At 54.6% G+C, this 12427-nt stretch overlaps 1 protein-coding gene across 1 annotated transcript in view; it reads left to right on the top strand.

Moving 5' to 3' along the window:
* Positions 1-113: 113 nt before the first annotated feature.
* The window catches only part of LOC138157115 (nuclear receptor corepressor 2-like), a 219162-nt gene continuing 206848 nt past the window's right edge, over positions 114-12427 (top strand). Inside the window, exon 1 of the mRNA XM_069082716.1 lies at positions 114-202. The gene's annotated coding sequence lies outside the window, so the exon portion shown is untranslated. The remainder of the gene's footprint in view (positions 203-12427) is intronic.

Below are 12427 nucleotides of genomic sequence, written 5' to 3'. Positions count from 1 at the left end.
CCCCCACCGCTCCCGTCGGCGCCCCCCCATGGGCGCCCCGCGGCGGGCCCTCGGGGGCTCAGGGGGCCCCCGGCCGGCGTCTTAGGAGCCCCAGGGCCGGAGCGGGAGCAGCCCCCGGCGCCGCTGCTGCAGAGACCCCTGCCAGGCAGCCCGGCGGCCCGCCGCGGGAGGGGGCGCCCAGCCCCGGAGGAGGCCCCGCGAGGTAAGCCCGCCCGCCACCCCAGGGCCCCACCGGGGGAGAGTAGGGGGCGCCCCCCCCCACCCCGGGGGCGGCGTCGCGGACCTTTGTGCGCTCGTTTCCGGGGCTGGCGGGAGGGTCCCACGAGCGGCGAAGGCCACGGAGTTGGGGAGAGGAGAGAGACCCCCCCCACTTTCCAACCCCCCTCCCGGTCTGAGCCGGTCCGAGGAGTTAATCCCCCCACCCCCTCCCCGGGCTGTCTCCGAACGCCCCCTCCCCAAACACGCAGCCACTGTCGGAAAACCGCGTCTAGACCGGGGCCCCAAGGTGGGGGCGGGGGGAGCCGGCGAGCTGAAACTTAGGGGAACTCCAGCCCCTGGGGAGGGGGAGGGGGAGGAAGCCGGGGTCGCCCTGCGGCCGCTCTGATTTGTGCCGCCTCCGAGATTGGGGGCGGGGAAGGGAGGGGGAGGGGGCGGAGTGTGCACGGCCAGGGGCGCCCGGCGGGCCGCCCCAGAGGGCCGGGGGGGGGTGGCCGTGCACACTCCGCCCCCTCCCCCTCCGGCTGTGCGTGTCCCTCCGTGGAACTTGTCCAGCCCGTGTCCTAGAGGCGGGCGTGGGCATGGCACGCCCCGAGAGCCCTCGGCCTCTCCTTCCTGCACCCTTGGGGCCTGCGGAGCCCGAGGAGTGTGAGTGTGTGTGCTGCTGCTGGGAGGGAGTGTGTGCGTGCATGTGTGAGTGTGAGTGAGTGCGCGCGCGCGGGCGTGGGAGGGGGTGCGAGTTGCACATGAGGAGGGCATGGTGCCAGAGCCCTTGGAAGCACTCTGGAACAGTGTCTCCCAGGCCGGGCTGCTGGGCCGGAGGGAGGGGGTGGTTTGTTGTGCGCGCGTGTGTGTGCGTGTGCGCTTCCCCCCGAGACACACAGAATATCCTGTCTCAGGGCCTGTGCTAGGGGGGCTCTTCCTCAGGAATCTCAAAGGGAAACTTGCAGAGGCTTCCAGCGGGGGACAGGAAGGCGCGCCCCCTCCCCCGTCCCCGCTCCCTTCCTCCGCGCCTCTGCCTTGGCCCTCGAAGGAATCTCTCTCTCGGGGCCGAGCCCCAGTCTAGCCGGGGGCAGATCCTCCTGGGGCAGGTAGTGGGGCGGCCTAGCTCGCCGGGGTGGGGGTGGTTTGTGGTAGAGTTCCTGGCCTTCCCGCAGGGCCGTCTGGTGCGGCCTCATTGGGCGGCTGGCCTTGACTCCTCCTTCCTTCCCTCCTGGTGTCTCCTGGTGACAGAATTATGAAGTTGAGATTCAGTGTTGTTGATCTTCCTTTGTGGATGCGTGGGGGGACGGCCCCTGGCCCAGGGCGGGGGGGGGGGGGGGGGGGGCGGCGATACTGCTAACTCTGCAAGCGGAATCCGGCTGCATCTTGGAGCCTCACGTTTTAGGAAAGCCCCAACAACACAAAACAGAAACACTGTATCTCTCTAGTGTGTGGAGCTGGGATTATTTGCAAGTGCTGGTGCTATTGGTTAGGTGTGCTTTTTCCCTCCAAGTCTGTCTCTTTTCCTGCCCCCCCACCCTTCCCCTTGCCCTAGTTTTATGATACTGGGGTGGGGGAGTTATTTGAGCATTCTGTTCTTCTGCAAGACCACAGAGCTCTAGAGAATCAGCCTAAGAGGGTGCAGGTGGGGAGAGGAGGGGGAGGAAGGGTGCTCGGGGAGTATTACTACGGCTTGTCGAGAGTGAAAGTGACCTGTGTTTCAGTAGGATGCAGACAGTTTTTGAGTAAGTTGCTGGCGGGGTGTAGCAGTATTAACACCAGGTTGTGGCTGATGTGTAAAACTGATAGTTATCTGTAACAGTGTTAATAGAAACATGCATTTATATTTTTTTGGTTAAGCCTGTAACTATTGGTTTGGCAGAACTCTGTCCTTGAATATCTGCAACTAGACTGGAGAGAACTGCAATTTTTAGTCCTGGAGAGTTTCCTTGGGGGCACTAGGGGCAATTGGCTTGTTCTTGGTCACTCAGAAGTGATCTTAGACCTGTGTTCTCTGACTTGCAGGTCGGCTATCTCTAGACCACTCCGTACTTCCTCCCAGCAGATATGCAGAGGGATGTCTGTAATTATAATTCACATCAAATAGTGCTACTTTTATATTTATTGAATTATTTACATATTTGTTGGTCTTTACTGCCCTTGGGGTGGAGTAGGTAGGTAGAGAAGATCACTTTCAGTAAACAATTAAAACTTTAATTAATTAATTTTTAGTTTCCAACACTCATTTCTATAAGATTTTGGGTTCTAAATTTTCTTCCCCTCCCTCCCCTCTCAGCATATATATATATTTTTTTTTTTTTCAGTAAATATGTCTTGAGCACCTACTTTGTACCAGGCATTACAGTAAGCACTGTGGATACAAAAAAGTCAGAAGGCAGCCCCAGCCCTCAAGGAGCTTGCAGTCTTAACAGGGGAGACCACATGCAAACAAATATATATATAAAGCAAGCCATAGACAGGAGAAAGAGGAAACAGTTAATGGGAGGAAGGCACCGGGATTAAGAGGGGTTGGGAAGGCTTTGTGTAGAAGGAGGGATTTTAATTCAAAGTAAAATAAACAGTAAATCTGGAAGGGACCTTAGAGTCTATCTGGTTCAACCCCTTCATTTTACAGATGAGGAAACAGGCCCAGGAGAGGGAATTAACTTGCCCAAGGTCTCCCTCTTATGAATTGGAGGAGGAATTTGGACCAAGATCCTCCAATTTTCATTGCCCTTTCTACCATGAGGGGAGGTAAACTTGACCAGTTCCCAAAATCTCACTGTGGGTTGGCAGTCTAGAAACTTAGTCTTAAGCCCTTTTTGGGGGGAGTGGGGGAAGGGAGGCATGCATTTAGGGTTAGGTGACTTGCAGAGGATCACAGAGCTAGTAAGTGTCTGAGGCTGGATTTGAACCCAGGCCCTCCTGACCTCCTTTAGCGTCTTAAACCAAGAATTTGCAGCTGGAGGCTCCCTCCCCACCCCCCATTTGAATGGCTTGGAGGCTCCAGCCAGCCTTTATCCTTCTGAGACAAGAGGATGACTGACAGGCTCTTCTTTTTTCTATTGTGCAGACAGGACTACTGAGTCTGGGCAGTGTGACTCAAGACAGAATTGATTAAAGATATCAATCCCCAAGCAATTATTAAGTGCCTACTAGGTTCTGGACATTGTGGGAGGCCCCTGGAATAGGCAAAAAGGAAATCATCCTGCCCTCAAGGAGCTTATTTTCTATGGGAGAGAAAAGGAGTACCCGACATGAATACACAAAAGAATTTTGCCCTGGTTTACTCAGGCTGGGGGGAAATCTGGAAGGCCTGACATAGGAAGTGACTTTGAAGGAAATAAGAGATTCCCAGAGGCAGAGGGCATTCATTCAGAGGCGAGAGACAGCCAGGGCAAAACCATGGGGGCTGTGGGGTGAGAGGAAATGTTCTAAAGCCTCTGCTGGGTGAGGCCAAGTCTCATCTGTGGGATAGGGTCGGCTGCATTCTCCTCAATCGCCAAATCTCCCTTGTGTCCTTTTATTCTCAGGATCTTCTGTTTCCCAGTGGAAATTCACTGCTTAAGCAAATGTGAGCCAGTCAGTGGGGGAGGGGGCTCCCTGGGGGTGAGGGGCTGGGCTGGGAAGTCTGCAGAGGCCCGTGGAGAAGAATGCCTAGTGTGCTGGACTCTTCCCATTTAGCTATTTACGTCCAGGGGATCAATACTATTGATAAATCCATGTAAATGGTAATGTGGTTGTCAGGCCAGGGTAACGGATGGAGGCCTCTTAACGTGCTGAGGGCTCTGATTTCCTGGTGTAGGGTTTATACATGGGGAGGATTTATTTGGTTCAATCTTTTTTTTTTTTCCACCCTGTTAATAATAATACTTCCTTCTGAAGGTTTTGGAGAGAGAGGCCCACAAACATTAATGAAGCTTCTCAGAGGCTTGGTGGGGGGAGAGGGAGGCATGGGAGAGCAGGCCTTACTGACAAGGTAGATGCCCACCCAGGGGCAGGAGCCCTCCTTGCACGGGGGCTCCTTCTCAGGAAGGATCCTCCTTGGGTTCTGTTCCCGCCCCCAGTCCCTAGACTGGCTGCTGGCCTGTTCTGGGTCCCTTGGAGACAAGGCCCTGGCTCCCTCCCTTGTTGTTGTGTGGGAAGGTGAGATTTCCTTTCTCTTTTCACTAATGGATTTGCTCTTTCTCCTCTTCTTCTGAGGTCTGTGGGCAGGACATGAAGGGGGTGGAGTGTCAGCTGGGATGGTAAGAAGAGGCCTTTCTTATCATGTGGTGTTTGAAGGTTGGTAGGGCCCTTCTCTCATTTACCTCTTGGAAACTGAGACTCAGAGAGAAGGGCTCTTATGTGCCCAGGGTCGAAGAGCGAGGGTTGGAGCTCAGGTGGGCTGCCCTGGCAGGGAGTGGGCTTCCTTTGCTCAGGCTAGATGACCGCTCCGTGGGTGTGTTCTGTCCAACAGGTGGATTCATATTAAGGCCCTGCTTGGACTGAAGGGCTTCTTTTGAGGCAGTGGAGTGAGAGGACCCGGATTCAAATCCTGCCATTGATGTGTGACCTGACCCGTGTGGCCTTGATCCAGTGCCCCCCTGAGCATCGATTTCCTCATTTGTAAAATGGGGGAGGGGTTGGACTAGATAGCCTCAGAGGGCTGTTCGAGCCCGAGGCCTGTGATGCCATGGGTTGGCTGGAGTCTGGCTCAGAGTCCCAGAGCAGCAGATAAGGGCTGGGACGAGTGTCTCCTTGGGTGTGTGTGTGTTTCCCTGATCTGCTCTTCCTGGTTTCCCTTCCTGTCCCCATCGCCTTCCCAGGTACACGCAGACCTGGCAGCTCCCTGCAAAGGGAGCTGTTGGGCAGCCGGATAATTACTGCTGATCCGAGGTAACTGGAGAGGGCCAGGGGAGGTGCCGGACCTGGGCTAGCGGGGTGGCAAGCACGTGAGGCCGCCTGCAGCTGAGGGCTTGGGCCCAGGTCAGAGGCTCTTAACTGCCCTCCGTGGAGGTGAACCTGAGAGAAAGAAGCCTCAGTGTAATTGGCTTCCTTTGTGAGCTGGCTGCCCATTTAGTTCAGTGCATTTAAAAGGGGTCTGTCTATGGGAGGGGCCGCAGGCCTGAGGGCCCTGGCCCACAGGTTCACATCACATTGGCCTGCTGGGGGCCCTTAGACCCAGGCCCTCGAGGCCCAGAAAGAATGAAAACGTGGGTCACAAGCTCACTGGGTGAAAAGTACCTGAGATGCACATGCTAGGGTCCCACAGGGAGGAAGTGCTCACCCAGGCCCTTCTATTCCAGATTCAGTCCCTGGTACACAGTCGGTGCTCAGTAAATTTGCGTGGATTATTTTACAACTTGTGATAACACACTGTAACTTTAGCCTTTTTTTCCATCACTGTCTAAGATGGAGGCATCATTGTTTTATGGTACATAGATACCTGGGCTTAGAGTCAGAAAGACAAGGGTTCAAATTCTGCCTCAGACACTTCAGCTCCTCTCAGTGTTGGCTTCCCAGCTCTACATCCTAACGTCTTAGCTTTGGGTCTTCCAGATCTGGGGACCTTAGGGCTTGTCTAGTCCAGAGGCCCTGGGAGATTGAGACTCATTAAGGTTGGCATTCGAGGCCTTGTAGAGTTTGACTCCAGCTTCCCTTGGTAGCCTTGTCTCTCCCTTGCTGTAGGCTGCCCCTTCTGACCTGGGCTTTGTGGCCGTCCCTTGGCCAGGCTGGTCCCCTTTCTGCTGTTTGTCTTTGTTCAGTCTGCTCTTCCTGGAAGCTGTGCAAGTGTGAGATTGGGGAGTGAGAGAGCCCCCCTTCCATCCCAGCCCCACTGGTATAGTACAGGCTGGCCAGTGGCTGGCGCTGTGCCGGGGTGCCCCTCTGGTGGCTCCCTATCTCCTGGGGGTCTGAGATGGAGGATACAGATGAGGTTGAGGTCAGGTAGGGATGAGGACCAGTGAAGGCCAGCAGATTCAGGGAGGGGGAGGGACAAGGTGGCCCCTGAGACGAGCTGGGGCCCCGAGGCAGGAAGGAGATGATGGGGGGAGGGAAGACCAGGAGGAGGCTGGAGGGCTGGGTCAGTGGGGCTGGGGTTCACTGTCCTGGCTGAGTTGTTGGTGTTTTATTTTACAGCTTGCAGGGAGCTCTGAAGGTTTGGAGCAGTGGGAGTGATCGATAGGGCCAGAGCTGGGTATTCTGTGTGACCTAATGGGCAGGCATCCGACCTCTGTGCCAGAAGGCCTGTGATCAGGGCCTGCCTTGATGACTGGGCAAGTCACTTAACCCTGGGGTGCCAGGGAACCCCCGAAAACTGTTTATTGATAGAGGTGGGGAATTCCCCATATCAGTCAAGTTGCCTGTTTGGACCACATTGCCCAGCTTTTCTGCCCAAACCCTGGGTGGGTGCCTCCTTGGGGCCTGCAGTACCTGGCCCCTGAGTTCTCTCACAGGGTCAGCAGGGCCCAGACCCTGGCAGGAGACATGCAGCCAGGAAGGCTTTGAGTCAGGGGTCGCTGATGGCCTGCAGAAGTGTGCTCTTTCCTCCAGGGCTGGAAGAGGCCTCATCTGGGCTAACCCCCTCTCTTACAGATGGGGAGACTGAGGCCTCTTTCTGCCTACATGTCTTCGGACAGCTTAGCCAGGGTCAGTGGGGCTTGTGGCTAGACTGACTTCAGAGGAGTGAATGCTTTGGCCACAGCAGGACTCGGGGCCTTGGACTGAGCTACTTGCAGGGTTTCAGAGGGCTCACAGTGACCTTAAGGGGGCTGTGATTGGTATAACAAGTGTTAGTGCAGTTAGGCAGCCCCACCGGTTAGATTTTGGATGGTTACAGCTCCTGTTCATTGTGTTCAAAACTTAAAAAAAATGTAAAAGGACACTTATTTTTGAGTTGCTTCATTGCTGGCCTAACGGAGAGGCGGGGTGAGCGTGGGGGTGGAGGTGGCTGGGGGTGTGCTGGCCTGCATGGCTGCTGAGGTCTTTCCAACTTGGAGGTTGAAAGCGGGAAGGGGCCATCTGGTCCAGTCCTTTCCTCTGAAAGAGGTGGAAATCTCAGCTGAGGGGAAGGGCGGAAGTGACTTGGCTGGAGTGGCCAGCCGCCCCCTCTGCATCCCAGGGTTCCTGGTCTCTGCCCTTTTCTTCCAGAAGCCTGAGGGCTTTTGTCCCCTTTGAATCATTCCCCTCTCTTGGAAAGCGCCAGCGCTGACATTTTCTGGCTCACGTTGCATTTTTCTTGATTCCTGTGTGTTTTCCTTTCTCGAGCCCACCCGCCCCTCCTCCCTTTCCTGCCTGATCCTTTCTCCCCTCCAGGAATGGGAAGAGGTCTAGCTGACCATTGGGAATCCAGCTTCACTCTCTGGCCCTTTGCTGCGTCTCTCCCTAGCCACCCATAAACCCTCAGAGGGGAGGTCCTGAGAACCTTCCCTCCAGCTGACTCGAGGCCAGACATTGAGTGGAGAGCTGACTGGCCCCAGGGAAGCCCAGAGATGTTAGCTTGGCTGTTCTGGCTCGACTACCTGTATGGCCAGGGCCTGTTCCTGGAGCTGGTGGGATGGACTGACCCCTGAGCCCGCAGATCTAGACTCCCCAGCTCTGGGCCTCCAAGGCCTCCTTTTGTCAGATGGGGATGGGGAAGGGGGATGGGAGGGGACATGCTGCTAGTCTGATGTAGTTCATATGTTGGCCACCTGCTGGGTGACATCATTCTCTGTTTATTTGTCCTCAATTTACCTCTTTCCAGGCAGCTGAGAATAAAGGGTCTGGAATTTGAGGGCCCTGGTTCGAATTCTGCTTTTTTGACCCTGGGTTAGTGACTTCTACACCTTGTGCCTCAGTTTCCTCATCTGTAAAACAAGGAACTGGGACTTTACTGACCTTTGAGGTCCCTTCTGTCATAGATTGAGGATCCTGTTTATCCCCATTTCACATCTGGGAATGCTGAGGCTCAGAGAGGTCATGAGTACAATCCCCTAGCTAATGAGTAAGGATCTGAACTTGCTCTCTTAGACTGACACGTCCAGTGAGCTCTGAGGCCCGTCCTCATGGGAATTGTGCAGATGCCGGGAGGGGCTGGCCTGGCGCCGGGGGGCACAGCCCCCTTCCTCCCACCAGCGGGTTGTCCTCCTTTCACAGGGTCCTCAGGCCCAGCATGTCCCTCGGGCAGCTGGGTTTTTTTGGTCTGGAGAATACCTTGTTCTGTGTTTTCTGAGTGTTTGGAAAAAGCCATGGATCAGACTCGTTCAGGGAGGAGTCGGTACAGGGTGGGCTGGACGCTGGCTTGTAGGCCGGGCCGTTCCTCCCTAGGACCTGGCTCCCGGGCTCAGCCAAGGTTCTCTTGCTCACAGCTCCATGTTCCTGGAGGCCCATGGAGGCTGTGTTCAGTGCTGGAGTGGCTTCTGCTGGGGCCACTGTGGTCACGCCAGCTGGACCGCGGACCGTAGGAGGCCAGCACTACAGGTATAGGCGGAGCATTTGGGTTTGAATCCGTCTGCCCTGGGACATTGGGCAAGCAGTGCTCATGGCCAGGCCTCAGCTACTTAGCCCTTCTCAAAAATAAAGGCCTCCAGGGCTCCTCCTGATTCAGTTTAGTGCTAGTCTTCTTGTTAAATGTTCCTGCTAACCTCTCCTTTTCAGAGCACCCTCATTTCTCAGGAAATTCACCCTGCCCCTAGTAACCCACCATATCAGAGAGTGAGAGAGTGAGAGAGTGGGTGTGTGGGTGTGTGGGTAAAAGCAGATCCACAGGACTAAAGCCCTACATCAGATGAGTCTGACAGGACATGCAGTGTTCCACACCCATAACCCCCCACCTCTGCAAAGAGATGAGAGGTGCTTTCACATAGCTCTTCTAGGCCAAATTTGGTTATTATAAGTACACATAAGGGCTTACTTTTGACTTTTCCTGTGTAATTTTTTTTTCATTTCCATTTCTGTTTTTTTTTTCCCCAGTGTGCTAGGCAATGCTAGGTGTAGGGAAGTGAAACAATACAAAATTCCTGAAATTGGCTTTATCTTCAGGGAGCTTACATTTTGGGGTGGGGGGGAATTGGAAATTGTATGTATGTAATAAACAAATACGGAATATCTAGTGGGGCAGGGCCGGGGGGTGGGGTTGAAGTAGGCATATGCTTGTGCTTTAGGGAGACGCAGTACATTCTATATGTGGGGGGCACAGCCTGTGCAAAAGTGTGGCAGTGGGTGATGGGATGCATGTAAGGAACAGTGATAAGGCCAGAGGGGCTGGGTGGTAAAAGTGATAGTAACAGTAACAAACAATGTTTGCAGAGCACTTTCTGTGCTGTCTCAGCAGACCCTCACAGTGACCCTGGCAGGCAGGTGTCATCATTGGCAGAAAATGGAGGCAGAGGTGATGTGACTGCTTAGGGTCGCACAGCTAGGAGTTAGAGGCACGACAGAGCACTGGGCCTGGAGTCTGGAAGACCTGAGTTCAAATCCAGCCTCAGACACTTTTCTAGCTAATCCCTAGCAAATCCCTTCCCCTCTGTCTATCCTCACCTGTACAATGGGGATGCAGATAGCTATAGCACCTGCCTCCCCAGGTGTTGTGGAGATCAGAGGAGGTGATGTTTGTAAAGCACTCGGCATGGGATGGGACGCACAGTAGGCAGGATTCAAGCTAAGGTCTTCCTGGAAGGCTGCACTGGAGAGCAGGGAAGGCGGTTAGGCAGCTCTTGAGCTGGTTGGGGGGTGGGGAACCTGTAGCCTCGAGGCCACACATGGCCCTCTAGATCCTCAAGTGAGGTCCAACAAGTTTGGATTCGTCAAAGGGCAGCGCGCAGTATATCTGGACTTTAAAAGTTTTGAGCTTCATTGCATTTCCCCCACTGCTGTTTCCCTATGTACATCATTGAACTCTCCCTTTTAACGGAAAACCCTGAGCTAATCATCAGTTAATTAACAAGACCATCAGCCTAGAGTGGTGTGGCCTTCCCTGGGCGCCCCTGGGGGAAGGTGGGGGTGGAGAGCCTTGGTGAGCACACTTGGCTTTGGGGGCGCCTCTCAGATTTCTGCCTTTGACTGGTGGAGGTGGTGGTTACATCAGAAAGGTCCTTCTGCTTATTGATTTCCCCTCTGCATTAATTCTCACATGCCTCCTCTTTGTCATTTCTCTTGTGGCTTCAAGTCACAGAACATGGGGGACACCAGGGAATGTGGAATGTGGAAGGGCATCCTCCGGTGAGAGGTTTCCCCCCCCCCACACCGGGCAGGAGGGTGGGCACCAACAGCTCGTCTTCAGCACTGCAGGGTCTCTCCAGGGATCCCAGAGCCATCTGAAGACCTACTTTCACCATTTGTTCTCCGTGCCCCAGAGACAGAGACGGTATTGAGACTCAGGACAGGTTTCAAATGTTGCCTTTTCTCCTTATTACCTCTGTGACCCTGGGCCTTCTTTGGCCTTTGTGCACTTTTTTGTGCATTTGTTTGCTCCTTTGTGCACTTTTGGGGATAGACCAGGCCATAGATTTAGGACTGGAGGGCTATTACAGAGTCCAACCCCCTCATTTAACAGATGAGGAAACTGAGGCCTGGAGATGCCAAGTGAGTTGCCCTGGCTCCCACAGCTAGGAAGTAATTGAGGAAGCATCTGAACCCAGGTCCTATTGACTCATGTTCAGCACCCCCCCACCCCTGGCCCCTGAGGCCTTGAACGACTAGACCAATGACTCCCCGACCCTGGTGATGTCTGTATTGCGTGTGTTTGCCGGCTCCCCACAGCCTCCCTCTGCGTCCTGGAGAAGAGAGAGGGACATTGCTGGGAAAGAACCTGGATTCGTGCCCCCAGGCACCCCCTTGAAGAGCCCGTGGTAGGGAGCAGGCCTGGGCAGCCGGGTCCTTCCTCTCCTGGACACAGGGACAGAAGAGGCCATTCTGACAGCACAGGCCTTGTGCTCACTGACTGGTTGGTCCTATGGAGGGTGCCCCACTGGTCTGAACCTCAGTTTCCCCACCTGTAGAATTGGGGTGATGGTAGCACAACAAGCCCAGGCTGGCTGTGAGGCTCAGATGAGATTCCATTATACCAGCCTTTAAGTGTTTTGGTTAAGTGTGGACTTTTTTTTTTGGTTAACTGACATTTTTATGGGTTCTTGAAGTAATTTAAGGCGTCCTATAAACGTGATTGTGTGTTATTAATGCTTACATAGGTCTGGAAGGTGTTGGGTGCTCTACGACATGGGCTGTGACTGACTCAGCCGAGGTCTGCCTCACTTTCACTGACCCGTGACTCAGTGTCCTCATCCGTAGAACGCAGAGGTTGGACTTGCTGGCCTCTGAGGCCCCCCCCGGAGATTCCAGGAGCTAGGTGAGGTTGGCACCAGCCAAGGCAGTGTAACTCCCACTTATAGATAAGGAGAGCCTGAAATGGCCCCATAGCCGGAATGCAGCAGAGGTGGGGCCCCTCCATCCGGCCTTGCCGTACTCCTACATGGCTGATGCATGCCCCTCCCCCATAATGCAGATAACCAAGATGAAGGAGTCTCAGAGGCCACTTCTTCCAAGACTTTTTGGTTTTACAGCAGAGTGGAGGGGTTGCATGGGGAGTGAGCATCAGAGATGGAATTTGAACCCAGGTCTGTGGGAGTCCAACAGCAGAATTAGGACCTCTTTGTTTGCTCTGTGGCCTTTTCTTATAGCAGGGTCTTGGGCATCCCCCAGACAGCTGGTGAAGCGTGGAAGGGATGAGAAGGCTGTGGGGTATATTGGGCAGAATCCCAAGGCCCAGTTTCCTCAGGTGCATCAGGAAGTTGGACCAGGGCAGTGGAGTTGACTCAGAGAGAACTAGGGGGGCTGTTAGACTGGATGTAAGGGTCCTGTTGGGGCTGCCTGACTTCTGTAGCCCACCTGTTCCCATTAGTGACATCCTGTGGGATTTTCATTTCTTTCATTAACTTTCCCAGGTACGTTTCCATCTGGTCCATGTCTCTGACGACAGGCGGCTGAATGTTGGGGCTGGGGCATCTCTTGGGTGGCAGTCTGGCTCGCTGGGCCACAGCTCCCTAGGGCTCATGAATGCTTTGAGGGCCGCTGGGCCCCCCCTCCCTCTGCTTGGCTTCCTTCGTGGGTGCTCCATGTTCCAATGGGCCCTATCCAGAGGGGAGAGACTTCCTTGGCTGCCAAAGGTGCATTCCCTGGGTACCATTTTTGAGAACTCTGGGGAAAACACATTTTTCTCTTTCGTGTGTGTGTGTGTGTGTGTGTGTGTGTGTGTGTGTGTGTGTGTGTG

This window comes from Petaurus breviceps, unplaced genomic scaffold, assembly GCF_028583685.1.
Source record: "Petaurus breviceps papuanus isolate PSGF00001 unplaced genomic scaffold, PetGlider_PUasm1.0 101, whole genome shotgun sequence".
Lineage (NCBI taxonomy): Eukaryota > Metazoa > Chordata > Mammalia > Diprotodontia > Petauridae > Petaurus > Petaurus breviceps.
The sequence above is the reverse complement of the archived record's forward strand: the minus strand, read 5'-3'. Positions and strand labels throughout refer to the sequence as shown.